Here is a 16,806-nt window from a genome sequence, read left to right as displayed (position 1 = left end):
TCACAATGATCAGTATGGTCTCGTGGACCAGTTTTAAATGCTCCAAGTGGGTTAGGAAATAATTTTTTTTTTGTCTTGACCTAGCTCTTAATCTGGATTTTGTTTTTAATCCAGGACTTTACTTAATCTGTGAGACAAAGGGTGTGAGAATGCATGAGGGAGTGACAAATCATGGTTGGCTTGTCTGACTGTCACATTCACAGGCTAAAATCATAATCTATTTATCTTGCTCACCGAAATCTTCTTGCGCAATTGCAATTGGAATTTTAATATTTGGGGCATATGGTGGGAAGTTGACTGTGGAATGAGAAGCAAGAGAGGATGAGAGTGGCTCTCTAAGCCTGCACACAAGCAGCTGCATGATAGAATTATCTCTCAAAGCCTCTCTCTGTCTCTCTAGGCCATCCATTATTTCAGCTTTTTAAAACTGAGCTCACCTATGTTGCTTAGCAACTGTTGCCTCGGTGTTGAGAAAGAAGACAAGTTCGCCCCCGACAGATTGCTGCTACTGAGAGGCCCCAAAGTGTGAAAATTCCCATTAGACTGAAACATCGGATAGAAAGGGAAAAAAGATTGGAAGGTCTAATCACCAGCACTTGCAGTTCCAATTACATTCACCTTGCACCCTTTCTGAAGGGTTTGATCCCTGCAAGGGCATGGCTCCAATAAAGCTTGTGTGTTAGCCTCGACTAAGAGCATTGACACTGTCAACACTACCACAGGAATCAACACACATGACTGAATGTATAAATAGATGGCCAGAGATTTTCACTTATACCATTCAGCCACTCCTACGACCAGTAAATCTGCTGATAGAGGCAAAGAATTCAAAAGAAATTCCTGGACCACTTGCTCCCCTCACATAGAAATGATACAATGGTAAGTGATCCAAAATTAAACTTGGCTGCAAAAAATCATTGAATGTATATTTGCTGGAAGCATCACAGTGGGGTACAGGAGCTTCTCTGCTCAAGATTAGAAGCTGCAGAAGGTAGTGTATGCACCTCAGAATATAACACAAACTTCCCTCCATGAACTGCGTTTACATCTCTTGCTGGCAATGTACTGAAAGACCCTCCCAGACACACTTTCTTTTCCCTCTTCCCTTTGGACAGAAGGCTTAAGAGTGTGAAAGCAGTCACCAAGAGGGTTGCAGTCATCAGGCTTCTGAATGAACCCCTTGCTTGATCTCAGCTGATCTTCCAAGATATAGCAGAAGTAGGCCCATCAGCTCATCAAATTTACATTGTAATCTCATACACTGTAAATTGTGCTTTTTACATGGCTGTGTGTACTGTTAGAGATAACCTGTTGGCCTGTTCACAGGAGAACCCTACAATCTCAATTAACACCTCAATTACACAGGGCTTTTAGTCTTTATGTTTTCAAATGATTATTGCAGCCCCTTTCTTATCACTCTTGGTCAGAATGGAACATAAAAAAGGTAGTTCAAAGATCTCTACTCCGATTTGCTTTGCCATTCCATGAGCTGTGCATCATTCATTGATCAAATCCTATAATGACCACACCAAAACATTTCAATTTTAATGTTGTTCCACCATCCACTGACTTTCAAGTTTCTATCCGCTTTCGTATTTAACTGTTTGGCTCGAATTTCAGCTTAATTCACTTGGATCACTGCCCTGAATACTTCAATCATCATATCTCCCCTCATCATGCACCTTTCTGGCCAATCACATTCCTAGTTCCTCCATCAATCATTCTGATGGCTGTGGATGTGGGCCAGACTCTTTCATGCAAGGATTCCATTAACTTCCTTCCACTTGGCAGCTGAAATCAAGAGAAATCAAAGGTAGTAATTATGGCGGAAATACAAAGAAGAGGGGATTCAAGTTGTGGACTCCCCACATGGAAATCTAACAGGCCAATTGCTGTCTCTTCTGCTTTGCAGGGGTCTAATTCCGTTCTTTGGATGTTTGTATTCAAGATGAAAAAGATTATACGATGCCTTTCGAAAAAGTGAATTCTTTCAGCTGTGACTCATGCATCTTTAAATCATAAGATTGTGGAAACAAACAACATTCCAAAGTCTTAAGTGAAATTATCAATAAGCATTTTTGAACACTAATCATGGGCCACTTTTCAGTGAGGTGTCATGCTGAGTACCTGCCTTCCCTCAGAGGTGCAACCAATGTTATAACCACATTAATGATCTGCGTATTATTCCATTGTTGTTATTTTTTGCCACCTGAAAGTTAGTTGCCAGGTTTCCCCATATTAAAGTGTGGAATACCCAGGGATGTCCAGAGTAAAACAAGTTTGTTTCTTCTTGTTCAACATTTTTCCCTCAACAATCCAGGACAAAAGTTATGGAATGTACTTTTTTTTTACTCATATGGAGATTTATTGATGCAGATAGCCATTATATTTCCCCTTCAGATACTACCTCAATATAACCATATAACAATTTACAGTGCAGAAACAGGCCATATCGGCCCTTCTAGTCCGCACTGTAACTCCACTAGTTCCACCTACCCACTCCCATGCCCATAACCCACCAACCCCCTCACATTCATGTACTCATCTAACCTCCTCTTAAATGACAGAATTGACCCTGCCGCAACTACCTCTTCTGGAAGATCATTCCACTCAGCCACCACTCTTTGATTGAAGAAGCATCCTCTTGTATTTCTCCTAAAGGTTTGCCCCCAATCCTTAACTTATGACCACTTGCTCCATCTTCCCTACCCTCAGGGGAAAGAGCCTATTCACATCTACTCTATCTAGTCCCTTCATAATTTTAAATACCTCTATCAAATCTCCTCTCAACCTTCTATGCTCCAATGAATAAAATCCCAGTCTATTCAATCTTTCTCCGTATTCAAGATACTGCAATCTAGGCAACATTTTTGTAAACCTTCTTTGCACCCTCTCAACCTCATTTATATCCTTCCTATAATTTGGAGACCAGAACTGCACACAATACTCCAAACTTGACCTCACCAAAGCCTTAAACAATCTCAACATCACCTCCCAGCTCCTATATTCTATGCTATGATTTATAAAGGCCAGCATACTAAAAGCCTTCTTAACCACCCTATCTACATGGGAATCCTCCTTCAAGGAACACTGAATTGTTATTCCAAGATTCCTCTGTTCCTCTCCATTCCTCAATGCCCTCCCCTTCACTGCATACATCCTGCTTTGGTTATTCCTCCCAAAATGAAGTACCTCACACTTATCTGCATTAAACTCCATCTGCCACCTTTCAGTCCACCTTTCCAAACAGTCCAAATCCTTCTGTAGTCCATGAAAACCCTCCTCACTGAACACAACTCCCCCTATTTTTGTATCATCTGCATATTTACTCACCCAATTTACTTGTGGCAATAATCCAAAATGGTTTTAAGGAAGAATTACCTTCTTCCCTTTTAAAGGGCAAACAATTGCATTTTCTTTCACCCTCCAATCTAGGGAATACCTCTGGAGCTTTCTTCTATTAACAGTGAAGAAGATTTCACTCTGCCCTTATTCCTGTTGATTAAAACAAGAATGGATGGGACTCCCATCCCCAAGTATGTCTGGAATGTTGTCCCACATACTTGACTGTGCCTCGCTAACTGACAAGCCACATCTAACTGAGGAAGGCTGTGAACAGCAAATGAAATAGGTGTTAGTGGTTCCACAGATTGCTTATACTTTAGACTGTGTCTTATTCCCTGTCCTGCTCTTTAAGTTCTGAAGTGCTTCTTCGAGGCTGGCAAGTACTGTTACATAGTGGATATTGGTTTGATTGGAAGTTAAAAATCCACCAAGATGAGTTGGGAAATTGAATTCTTCAAATATGGAGTGCTGGGACCAGATAAGATTACACTGTGAGTCAAGTTCAATCCCTGCACCACTCCCTCCCCTCCATCCACAGGAAAAAAATCAGAAAGGGGTCATAAAAATAATAGCTTGGAATAAACTATCTCCAAATTGCCTTAGGTATATTCTAATGCACCACAATTGTTTCCTGTCTTAAAGAGGCAGGATACTTCATTATATATTATACCATTATTGAAAGTGAACAGATCGAATTAATAATGGAAAACAAGGACATGCCAAATGAATGAAACAGGAATTTTGCATCAATCTTTACTATCGACAAAACTGATAGCATCCCAGAATCTAGATATTAGAAGCTGGTGGGGAGGAGGGAGAAGGGGAGTGGGAAAGATGTTGGGCTCAGAAATTGGTGCTGGACAATTTTTTGAAGATATGGGTCAAAAAGTCTTGGACTTCTGATGGACTTCATCCCCAGGTTCATGAAAGAAATGATTAGTGAGATTGTTGATGTTTGGACTGCCCAGTCCTGCTTTCTTTTATTCTATTTATATTTTTAGATTAGTTTGAGGGGATTTTGCAATAAATATTTTTTTTTCTCTAATTTTTCTTTTGGTTTTACAAGAGGAGAAGAAATTTACGGTTAATAAGTATTTGTTAAATACTAATATGTTATTTTCCTTACACACTTGTAAATACATGTTTGTAATGTAATTCTCCTCTGGTATATATGTTTGATTATAACTCAATAAACAGATTGAAAAAGAAAAAGATTGTTGATGCCATGGTTTTAATTTTTCAAAACCGACAGAACAGGAAAGGTTCTATGGGATTGGAAAATAGCAAAGGAACTCATTTATTAATAATAGTGAGATGTAGATATCAGTAAGACACCAGTCAGTCAGGTTAACAACTGCTTCAAAGAAAACCTTAGAATCTTTTGTTATGTTATAGCAAGAAAAATTTAATGTAATTAAGCAAAGCCAAGAATGTTTTGTGAAAGAGAAATCACTATTAACAAATTTATTGGAATTCTTTGAAGAAGTAACATGCGATAAACTGAAACTTGTGAATGATAAATTTCTGCATCAAAATATTGCAAAAAGTAAAGGTTTGTAATGTAGAAAGTAATAAACTACTCAGGTTTGTAGATTGGCATAAATGTTTTTTTTTCCAGGTTGGTGAATTGTTACATATGGTTTGCCACAGAAATTGATACCGTGAGTTTAGCTCTTCACAATTTAGATAAATTATTTCAAGAAGGCACTGGAGATGTTGTTGTTAAATTTGCTGATGAGACAAAATAGGTTGGAAAGTAAGATGTGAAATGGATGGAAGGAGGTTACAAAGGTAATTCAATAGATTAACTGAGTCAAAAAAGATCTGACCATAGAGTAAGTTCGTGGGAATCAACAAATTTTGTGACATGTTCATGACCATAAATTCTGATTCTGATTCTGAAATATGAAATTGTGTATTTTGACAGAAAATATAAAGAAAAAGATATTACCTAAAAGGTGAGACATTGCAGAGTTGTGAGATGCAAAGGGACCTGGGTAACCAACTGCCTGATTCTCAAAAGGTTAGTATATGGGTACTAGAAGTAATCTGTAAAGCTAAAAGAATAGAATTGTTTATTACAAAGGACGTTGAATATAATGGCAGGGAATTAAGCTTTAGTTAGATAGGGAATTACTGAGAGTACTGTGTATATTACTGATTCCTTTTGAAAAGAAGGATGTTAATGTGTTGGAAACAGTTCAGTGAATACTACTGAACTAAAACCTAGGTTGGACTGATATCTGCTAATGTAAGATTGACACAATGCAGTTTTCACAAATGTTTGGAAGAGTGATTGAGGGACTTGATTCAAATGTTAAAAATGGCAGTTGGTTTCATAGGGTGGATATGAATGAACAAGGGCATGGTGAACTCATCTTCACTGCTAAGAGTGGGCGTAGCTCCAGTGGCACTTCCTAGTCTCACTGTGAGCTCTGAGGGGGGAAGGAAATTGGAATTGTTTGCCCTTTAAAAGGAAGCCATATCAGATTATTGGCACAAATGCAGTACTCTTCAAAGATTCCTTATAATGAGATAGTACCTGAAGTGTTTGTCACAAAGAGGAATATAGTGAGAGACTATCTAGAACCAGGGGTCATTGTTCAAAACTAAGAGGCTATTGTTTAAGGCAGAGATGAAGTCATTTCTCTCAAAGCATTGCGAGTCTTTGGTGCTCTCTTCCTCAAGACAGTGGTACATAGGGGTTGAAAGTTTACTGCAGATAGCCAGAAATAAGGAGTCAAGATTACAAAGAGATCACTCTTGATCTTAATGAATGGTGAAGGTTTAAGGAATAAGTGACCTATTCCTGCTCCTCATTGTATGTTCTCTCGGTTAAATCAATTATTTCTAAAATATTTAAGTTGCCAACCTGCATCTAGCCCTGATTTGGCTCATTGTAATGCCTCTAATGCACAAATCCCATTAGATCAGAGGAAGAAATAGCTTAAAATCAATATCTGGTTTCAGAATGTTGGCATTGAAATTTGTAGTGTGGATGAATGGTGATGGACATGGTGGATTAAATAACCTCAATGAGGTTCTCCATGTTCTCTACAGCTGGGGAAAAAAACCCATGAAATTCCTTTGGTGCGAAATTTTTGGGGCCTCATCAACCTTTGATGAAATGATAGAAAGTTCGGAGCATATCAGTGCATAGAAGGGCTAAGAATGTTTTCCCTACTAACCTATCACATTCTGCTTTAAGTGGAAGTCACTGTGAGGACAATATTTGCCTAATAATCTTTCAGTCTCACTATCTAGTCCTATCTTCCTTCTGACATATAATCATGGGTCACCTGTTCATTGGAAACCATTGGAAGATGTACACCAAGGGAGTGAGGTGGTTGAGCAAGGCCTACGTGATGGCATTTCACAAAATGTTGTAGATTTAAGTCCAGCTCGAGAAACCCGGACACAAATACCAGCCGCTGGAAATTTGATCTATTTGGGGAGCTGAAAGGATAGGTAACATTTGCCCTCTTAGCTGTACATGTTCTGATGATGGATTGCATACTTGAAACCAAAGCTGTTTCTCTTTTCACAAATAGTGCCTGACATGCATTGCATTTCCATAATTTTCTGTTTTATTTTCAGGTTCCACACACTATTGGAAGAAACAAGAAATTTCACAGCTTCTTGGTCAGTTTTCTACTCAACTAAACCCATTAAAGAGCTGATAATTCAGTCCAGTATCGTACTGCTGCTTGGAGGACTGTAATAATACAGAAAATGTAATATTGCACAAAATTTCCTTTTGCCTGCCTAAGCAGACAAAGAGTTGTCATTAGTTTAGCCTGGAGCCCCCTTACAATAAGAGAGAAGCAAAAGAGAGCCCCTTCAAAGACACTATGTATCTGTGGATTCACCTCCAGCACTTTTGCAGCCCTTTGCTGCCACACAGACCCATGTTTGATTCATTGGGAGCCAGAGCTCCAGTTCCAAACCTCCTGGATGCCTTCCAAACCTCAGGAAGCCTTCAGCACCCAAGGCTCTTTGGGAGCACTTCTTGCCCTCATTATCCTCATGAAACCCAGTTAAAACCACAGAAACAGGCCCCTTCAGCCATTCTAGACTGTGGTGAACCATATTTTTTTGCCTATTCCCACTGACCTGCACCCAGCCTGTAGCCCTCCATACCTCTCCCATCCTGTCCCATTGTACCTGTCCAAATTCTTCTTAAATGTTAAAAATTGAGCCCGCATTCACCACTTCAGCTGGCAGCTTGTTCCACACTTCCACCACTCTCTGTGTGAAGAAGTTCCCCCTAAACTTTTCTCCTTTCACTCTTAACCCATGTCCTCTGGTGTGTATCTCACCTACCCACAGTGGAAAAAGACCACCTACATTTACTCTGTCTAATCCCCCCTCATAATTTTAAATACAGTACAACTCCGATTATCCAAAATGGTCAGGACTGGCCCCATTTTGGATAAACGGGTTTTTATTTGGTGAACTGGTCATTTTTAAAAAACATCCCAGTTGCAACAGCAAATCACTTGTAACAGTGTTTAAACAGCAATAAACAACAAGGAAAGGCTTTTTAAGCATTAAAATAAAATTTAATTCTCACCAAAAAATTCCTGGCCACTGCTGATCACTGACATTTCCCCACCGAGGCCCCACTTGTGCAGGGAGCCCGAGGGTCCCATTCCTGCCCAGGAGTTTGAGGTTCCCACTACCACCGGGAGCCCGAGGTCCACTGCTGCCGCTGCAGGGAACCCGATGTCCCCGGTCAGTTTGGCTCCGAGAAAGTTCTGATAAATGAGGATTTCAGATATCCTTGGATGACTGGAGTTGTACTGTACCTCTATCACATCTCCCCTCATTCTTCTACACTAAAGGGAAAAAAGTCTTAACTTGTTTAACCTTTCCCTGTAACTCAGTTCCTGAAGTCTGGGCAACATCCTAGTAAATCTTCTCTGCACTTTTTCTATCTTATTGATACCTTTCCTTTGTTAGGTGACCAAAACTGTACACAATACTTGAAATTTGGCCTCACCAATATCTTATATAACTTTACCATAACATCCCAACTCCTATACTCAGTACTTTGATTTATGAAGGCTAATATGCAAAATCTCTCTTTACAACATTATCCATCTGTGACGCCACTTTCAGGGAATTAAGTTTCGGTATTCCCAGATTCCCTCTGTTCTACTATACTCCTCAGTGCCCTACCATTCATCGTGTATGTCCTTTCTTGGTTTGTACTTCCAAAATGCAACTCCTCACAGTTGTCTGCATTAAATTCCATCTGCCATTTTTCCAGCTGGTCCAGATCCCTCTGCGAGCTTTAAAAACTGTCTTTGCTGTCCACAATGCCTCCAACCTTAGTGTCATCTGTAAACATGATGATCCAATTTACCACATTATCATCTAGATCATTGATATAGATGACAAAGAACAATCATCCTAGCACCGATACCCGAGGCTCATCACGGGTCAAGTGACTCCAGCCTGAGAGGCAATCATCCACCACTACTCGCTGGCTTCTCCTGTGCAGCCATTGTCGAATCCACTTCAATACTTCACCATGAATACCTAATGTTTGAACCTTCCTGACTAACCTCCCATGAGGGACTTTGTCAAAGGCCTTACTAAAATCCATGTAGAAAACATCCACAGTCTTTCCTGGTAACTTTCTTGAAAAACTCTATAAGATTGGTTAAACGTGACCTACCACACACAAAGCAATGTTTACAATCCCTAACCAGTTTCTGGCTATGCAAATAATTGTACATCCAATCTCTTAGAACAACTTCCAATGATTTACCTACTACTGATATCAACTCACTGGCCTATAAATTCCAGGGTTATTTTTGCAGCCTTTTTTAAACAATGAAACAACGTGAACTCCCCTCCAATCCTTCGGCACCACAACCATGGCTAGGGAATTTTTTTTAATTTCTGCCAGAGACCCAGCAATTTCTACACTAGCCTCCCTCAAAGTCCAAGGGAATATCTTGTCAGGCCCTAGGATTTATCTACCCTTATTTTCTTTAAGACTGCAAGTACCTCTTTAATCTGTATAGGTTCCATGACCTCACTGCTTGTTTTCCTTTCTTCCCACAACTCTGTGCCTGTTTCCTGAGTGAATGTTGATGAAAAAAAAGTTAAGATCTCCAAATTATGGACTCTATATTTTTGGATATGAACTTTAAATGTTAATAAAAACATAGAAAAAGATAAAAGATCTCCCCATCTTTTTTGGCTCCATACAAGCTGACCACTCTGATCTTCAAGGGACCAATTTTGTCCCTTACCATCCTTTTGATCTTAATATATCTGTAGAAATCCTTAGGATTTTCCTTCATGTTGTCTTCCAAAGAAACCTCGTGCCTCTTTTTGCCTTCCTGATTTGTTTCTTGAGGTTTTTCTTGCATTTTTATATGCCTCTCGTACCTTATGTGCTCCAAGTTGCCTTTACCTGCTGTACATCTCTCTCTTCTTCCGACCCAGACTCCCGATATCCCTCAGAAACCAGGGTCCCCTATGCCAGCTAACCTTGCCTTTCATCCTGACGGAACATACAAACTTTGTACTTTCAAAATTTCACCTTTGAAAGTCTTCCAATTACCTCGGGCATTCTTGCCTGAAAACTACTTATCCCAATCCATACATTCTAGATTCTTTCTCATTTCCTCAAAACTGGGCTTTAGAATCTCAATTTGAAGACCAGACATATTCTTCTCCGTAATTAACTTGAAACTAATGGTATTATCATCGCTGGACCCAAAATACCTCTTTGCATATACATCTGTCACCTCTCCTGTCTTGTTCCCTACAAGGAGATCAAGTATTGCTTTCTCTCTAGTTGATACCTATTGATTTAAAAAACTTTCCTGAACACATCTGACAAACTCCAAGCCATACAGCTCTTTTACAGTCTGGGAGTCCTAGTCAATATGTGGAAAATTAAATCCCCTACTATCACAACCTTATGTTTCTTGCAACTGTCTGCTATCTCTCTACAGATTTGATCCTCCAGTTCTCTCTGATTATTGGGCCATCTATAATACAACCCCATAAATGTGGTCATATCTTTCCTGTTCCTCAGCTCCACCCATATAGGTAGATGAGGCCTTTAGTCTGTCCTGCTTGAGTTGACCTGTGACATTTCCCCTGATGAACAATGCCACTCCTCCCCCTTTCATCCCCCCATTCCATCGAGTCTAAAGCTACAGATGCCTGGAACATTGAGCTGTCAGTCCTGCCCTTCCTGCAACCAAGTTTCACTAATCGCCACCATGTCATAATTCCACGTACCAATCCATGCTCTAAGATTGTCTGCCTTTCCTTCAATACTCCTTGCATTGGAAATATATGCACGTTACAAAATTTCCACTACGTTCAACCCATTGACTTCTAACGGCGCGTGCAATTTTCACATCATGTTTTCCCTCCTCCATGCCTCTACCTGCTCTGGCACTCTGCTTCCCATCCCTCTGCAAATCTAGTTTAAACCCACCAGAGCAGCACTAGAAAACTTTTCTGCAATGTTCTGATACCTGGCTCCATTGAGCCAGTCTCCTGCAGCTTGCAGCCTGAGTGGGCCGTTCAACTACAAGTCGCTAGCAGCCCGCAGCCTGTGTGAGTTCCTCACCTGCAAGTCTCTGATGGGCTGCAGCTCATGTGCTTCCTTCAGCCACTGAGCCCCTTGCTGGTCTGCTGCTATTGTCACTGTGCTGTAGGGTCCTTCAGCCACTGAGTCTCTCACTGGTCTGCTGCTCTGGTCACCATCCTTCAGGGTTTTCTCCTCCATGGGAGGTGTTCTCCTTGTTTCTGGTCCACTGCTCCCCCAGGCTCTGCAACCCCTCGTGCTAAGCTTAGGCACCACCATCTTGGGCACCGACCCTGCAGTTGCAGGATTTTAATAGAAAGCATTGTCTGCTCCATGCAGCCTGTTTAAAACCTACCTGGACCCACCAGCCTTAGGACCAGGTGGTTGGACCCTGTGGAGCACCACTGTCTCTCCACTTCCTGCTCGCTTGGGACCACATCAGCAGGAGAGCTGCATTTACAGCAGCTCCGTATGCGCCGCTATATATGATTTTGACTATTAAACTGTTGTACGATACTTTGAGGCATCCAAAGGTTATGAGAGATATTTCACTGTTTGATGTAGCTGCCTCATCAGGAGTAGTCTGATTGCCTTAGCTGGAGACTATTGCAGAATTCATCTGTTCCACCCTGAATCACTACACTTGTTAAGAAATCAATCAGCTGTAGTAATGCAAAACCCATTAATGGAAATGATTGTGGTGTAGAAAGTATTTAGTGTTTTGTGTGTGTGTGTGTGTGTGTGTGTGTGTGTGTGTGTGTGTGTGTGTGTGTGTGTGTGTGTGTGTGTGTGTGTGTGTGTGTGTGTGTGTGTGTGTGAGAGCCCGCGCATTTCTATTGTGATCCAATTGGACATGAACACCAGGTGATGTGCTTGCTTTGTGACTGGAACATGAAGCACCCAGTGTGCATTGGGGCTTGAAGATTCAACCTGTGCTGAGGTTAAATGGTGACCTCTATTGAAGTCTCTATCTGGGGTTTAACAGGATTTGAGGGTGGAAAGAACAACCCAGTGGCTCCAGCAGAATGAAAGGGTGAATTTCTAATTTGATGACACATTGGGAGCAGTGAAGGGAGAGGAATAGGGAGTGGCAGTTGCTGGAGCAGGTTAGGCAAATCAAAAATTGAGTCAGGTCTCTGGCTTTTTAACATAGCCATGTCATTGCCATGCTCTTTGCAGGCATGATAATAGTACCCAAAGACAATTTCAAAGCCTGTACTTAAACAGACATTGCAAGCATTAAATATGATGGTTTCTGGATTGGAAGGATAAAAAGGAAACATAAGAACATATGTGATAAGAACATAATACATCAGTCATCAATATGATCATGGCTAACCTGGTTGTGGGCCCAGGTCCACTTACCCACCTGTTTCCATAACCCTTAATTCCCTCACTATTCAAAAATAGATCTCTTTGTGTCTTGAATACATTTAATGAGGCAGTATCCACTGTTTCATTGAGCAGAAAATTCCATAGACACACTACCAGTGCGATAGGCTCGATCGATAACTCTAAAACCGTAGCATGAGGAATGATAGGCTTGATTATACTTTAGACTTGTAGCTGGCCTGATTCCAAGTGCTTGACTGAGGATAGGGAGAGGGAGGACAACCTTTATTCTAGGATCACAAGGGGAGAAGTTACCAGGGAGTGAGTCACCAGTGGGGGACGGACCAGCTATCCATCGGCAGTTACATATTCATAGTGCAAGCAACCTTTCTGATTGTTTCTCATCTATTCTTTTAATAATTTTATGCCTCTATAGGATCTTCTTTCCCTTCTATCCCTCTAAACTCCAGTGAATATTGTCCCATACCTTACAGGCTAACCTCCACATCTATGAATCAACGATGAAGCTCCACTGCATCACCTCCAAAGCCAATACATCCTTTCTCAAGTAAGGAGGTCAGAATTGCACACAGCACTCCAGCTGCAACCTCACCAGTATCCTCTACAGTCGCTGCAGAACCTCTGCTCTTAAATTCAATCTCTTCTAGTAAGGAAGGCCACCTTGATTACCTTCTGCACCTGCATATTAACTTTTCATGATTTATGTACAAGTGCTCCTAGGTGTCTCTGAACAACAGTATGTTGCAGTTTTTCACCATTTAAATAATAGTCTGCAAGGATAAAAGGGCACTGTAGAAACAAAGCTGAATGTTTCAAGGGAACATGGAAGATACATTTTTTCTTCCTCTTTACAATGGTTACAGCAATTACAGTATCTTTACAATGGTGGAGAGGTTCAGGAGACAGTGTGGCCTACACCTGATCTCAATCTACATGTTCGTTAATGAAGCATCCTGGGTGTCAATATCTCCGAGGATCTGTCCTGGAGCCTTCATGTCAATGCAATCACAAAGAAGCCCTGCCAGGGACAATACTTTGTGTGATGTTTGAGGAGATTTAGTATGTCACTGAAGACTCTCAAATACTTCTCCAGGTGTACCGTGGAGAGCATTCTGGCTGGTTGAATCTCTGTCTGCTATGAAGGTGCCAACGCTCAGGACAAGCAAAAGCTCCAGAGGGTTGTAAGCTCGCCCTGCGACATCATGGGCATCAGAGTTCACTCCATCAAGGACATCTACAAGAGCCAGTGTCTTAAGAAAGCACCCTCTATCCTCAAGGAACCCCACCATGCAGGCCATGCCCTCTTCACTCTGCTACCATTGGGAAAAATATCCAGGAGCCTAAGACGAGCACTCAGCGACACAAGGACAGCTTCTTCCCCGCTGCCATCAGATTCCTGAATGATCAATGAACCAAAGTCACTGCCTTCCTTTCACTTTTTGTGCACTACTTTTATTTATTGTTGCAAGGTGGTTTATATAAAATGTTTACATTCTGATGCTGCTGCAAAACACAAAGTTGGCCAGTTTTTCATGACAATAAACTCTGATTCTGAAATGTGGTCTTGTAGTAACCTGTTGAATATATCATTGAAACTCATAGAATCATACAGCACCGAAATGGGCTCTTTTCATCCACCTCATCTGTGCTGATCCAGTTGCCCACATTAGGCCTGTATAACTAGACCCTTCCCGCATCAAAGTATCTGTTTAAATGATTTTAAAATGTTGTAAAAATATCTGTCTTCACAACCTTCCTCAGTGGATCCTTCAAAATGTTCATTACCCTCTGTGCGAAAAAATCTATCACTCAGAACTTACCCTGTCTCAACTTCAACCTGTGCCCTCTAGTTCCAGACTCCATTGCCCTGGGAGAGAGATTCTGACTATTTATCCTGGGTATGCCCCTCATAATTTTATAAATGTCGATTAAGTGACCTCTTAGCCTACAACATCACAGCAAGATTAAATCTACCATCTCCAATTTCTCCTCATAACTACATCCATCCATTCCAGGCAACATGTTGGTGACTCTCTTCTGCACTCTCTCTATTACTGCTCGCTCAACTTCATTGAGTCATAGAGTTTACAGCACGGAAGTAGGCCCTGCAACCGAATTTGTCCATGCAGATCAACTTGTCTACCTTAGCTGGTCCCATCTGTCTACATTTGCCCCATAGCCCTCTAAACTTTCCTAAGTAAATACCTGTTGAAATGTCTTTTAACATTGGAATTTTACTCATCTCTATAACTTCTGCTAGCAGCTCATTTCATCTATCTATCACTCTCTGTGAAAAAGGTACTCCCTAGCCCTTTTAAATTTTTTCCTCTCTCACCTTAAATCAATGTCTTCTGGTTTTAGACTACAAAAGTGCCCAAATTAAATAAAAACACTGCTGCTTGCACAAGATACATATCCCTCAGTTTTCTGCACAATCATGTCTCTATCTAGACGCCTCCTAAATACTCCTCCCACATCTAATTTCATATCTAATTTGCCAGTCACTTATTGAGCCTTCTCAAAAGGCACTGCACTCTCCTCTCACTTTGCTTTCATTAGCAAGTTCAGGAAGCTTATGGGCTTATCTTCATGTCATTATTGCCCGAACTGACCTTGTAAAGTATTAAAACTTTCAATTATCTGCAGCTCTGCAAATGTTGGGGTGCTGTTGCCTTTCATCATATTTACCATCTCCACTTTCCAAACCCAAGCGATTCATTAATTTAAATTCAGCCCACTGAGAGAAGTCTGGATGCCCAAAGCTAGCGGAATACAGTTAGAACATCAAAAATGTCAGGAGAGGCCCTGAGAGTAATCAACTCCAACACAGGGAGCATCTCTGTTCTGAGTTCCTTAAATGGAATTTTTATGCTATACAATAATTTGAATGCATTTGCCAGGCAACCCCTGTCTGTCGATGGCATTCTCCAGTTTGTTGTTACTTCACTGCTTTGGAAGGAAAGGCAGTTGTGGAGATTATTCATTCAACTGCCTGCCCTTCTCACTCCTGCTCACAGCTTCAACCCAACCTTCGCACCCCCCAACCATCTGTGTGAAGTCGTCCCCCTCCCCCCAACATGCTGTAGTGCAATGGTTACTCCGAGCCACAATGCTGCCAGCAGGTGGCAGGCCCTTGCATTTCCCTCCCATGGCCTCTCAGAAGCCAGCCAGACGCGTGCTGACAGCTGCCTCTAACAGATGGTGCTGGTCATGTCCTTTATTCCCAGAGCTATAGGGGAGGGAAGGGGAAGAATAGAGTAAGGCTTCAAAGCAAGCCATCTGTCACTTGTCAGAGTTTGATTCTGAGAGGGAAAAACTATTTACTATATATCCCCTGACTGTTCAAAAATAGGATTATACAAGGACAATGATTAGACCATTTCAATGAAAGAAATAAAATTGGAGTTCATTCCCACAGTTATACCTTCTTCCCAGAGCAAGCAGGTGGCCTCCAATTTTGATCAGGATGCATAGCAGCATTGATGCATTAATAGTCCAATAACAATAAGCTGTGGAATGGTTTCTAAATTGCTGGGAAGTGTGGCTTTTGTAATCACAATTAACATTGTGATGAACATTGAAGCATCCACAGAATGATGGCAGGAGAACGAGAGCAGGGTGATTAGAAATAGTGACCCCACAGCTAAAGGGACAGGAACTGCAGGGTTTGTGGCTCACAATTTACTTCTTTCTGAAAAAATGTTTTTAATTTGTACCTCTGCACTCAACTCTCTGGACTTGAACCTATAACCTTCTGATCCAGACGTGGGAGTGCTACTAGCTGAGCAAGAACTGGCCCAGTTGGTAAGTGTAACGGACTCTATGCAGCAAACACCACACATCATTCGAGATAAATGAGTGACAAAAAGCTGCTAGAGCTAATTCCACCTTCCTGTATACCCCCCTCTTCATAGCTCCCTGCAGAAGAATCATGAAGTGTTAAAATACTAGGAAATGCCCCTGTTATAACCATGGAGATAGAGATGTGCTGCTTTAAAGAGCGTTGTTTTCTGGATGGTTTTGTTTAGTCTGTCATTAAAACTTCTTCCAAGCTTTGTTTGTAGGATTACAACAAATAGCAGGCAATTGTCATCTTATTACAGGAACCTCCCAAGCAGATAGAGCATCAAGCAATTGGCATCAACAGGGTGTTGTCAAAGCTAATTTTGTCCTTTTGAAAGTTGTCAGTCAGTAACAGGGAACAGAACATTCTGCCTGCGTTTTGTCCCTGTTGTTAGAATTAAACAGCCCAAATCATATACTGAATGAAGGTTCTGCACAAGATTTGTTCTATTTTGCCCCATTAGACAATCTTAGGTCATTTTAAGTTTAGGTTAAATCAGGGCATTCCAACATCCATCATTATTATTCTCTTCCAGCCTAATTGTAGACAAACATTAAATCAAATTCTCCAACATCTCTTAGCCCCTCTCCAGCTTCTTTTTTTTAATCTTCCCCTTGACATTCAGTAGCAACCCTTATTACTTTATATTAGAGTTTTTTTTTCTCAAAAAGGTATCTACTATTTAGAATTTACTAATAAG

At 41.1% G+C, this 16,806-nt stretch overlaps 1 protein-coding gene across 2 annotated transcripts in view; it reads right to left on the bottom strand.

The window, feature by feature from the left end:
- LOC138755693 (unconventional myosin-Id-like) overlaps window positions 1-16,806 on the bottom strand; it is a 131,179-nt gene that overhangs the window by 12,719 nt on the left and 101,654 nt on the right. The gene's annotated exons all lie outside the window — the stretch shown is intronic.

Source organism: Narcine bancroftii, chromosome 2 (genome assembly GCF_036971445.1).
Source record: "Narcine bancroftii isolate sNarBan1 chromosome 2, sNarBan1.hap1, whole genome shotgun sequence".
Taxonomy (NCBI): domain Eukaryota; kingdom Metazoa; phylum Chordata; class Chondrichthyes; order Torpediniformes; family Narcinidae; genus Narcine; species Narcine bancroftii.
This window is presented reverse-complemented; position numbering and strand designations above follow the sequence as displayed.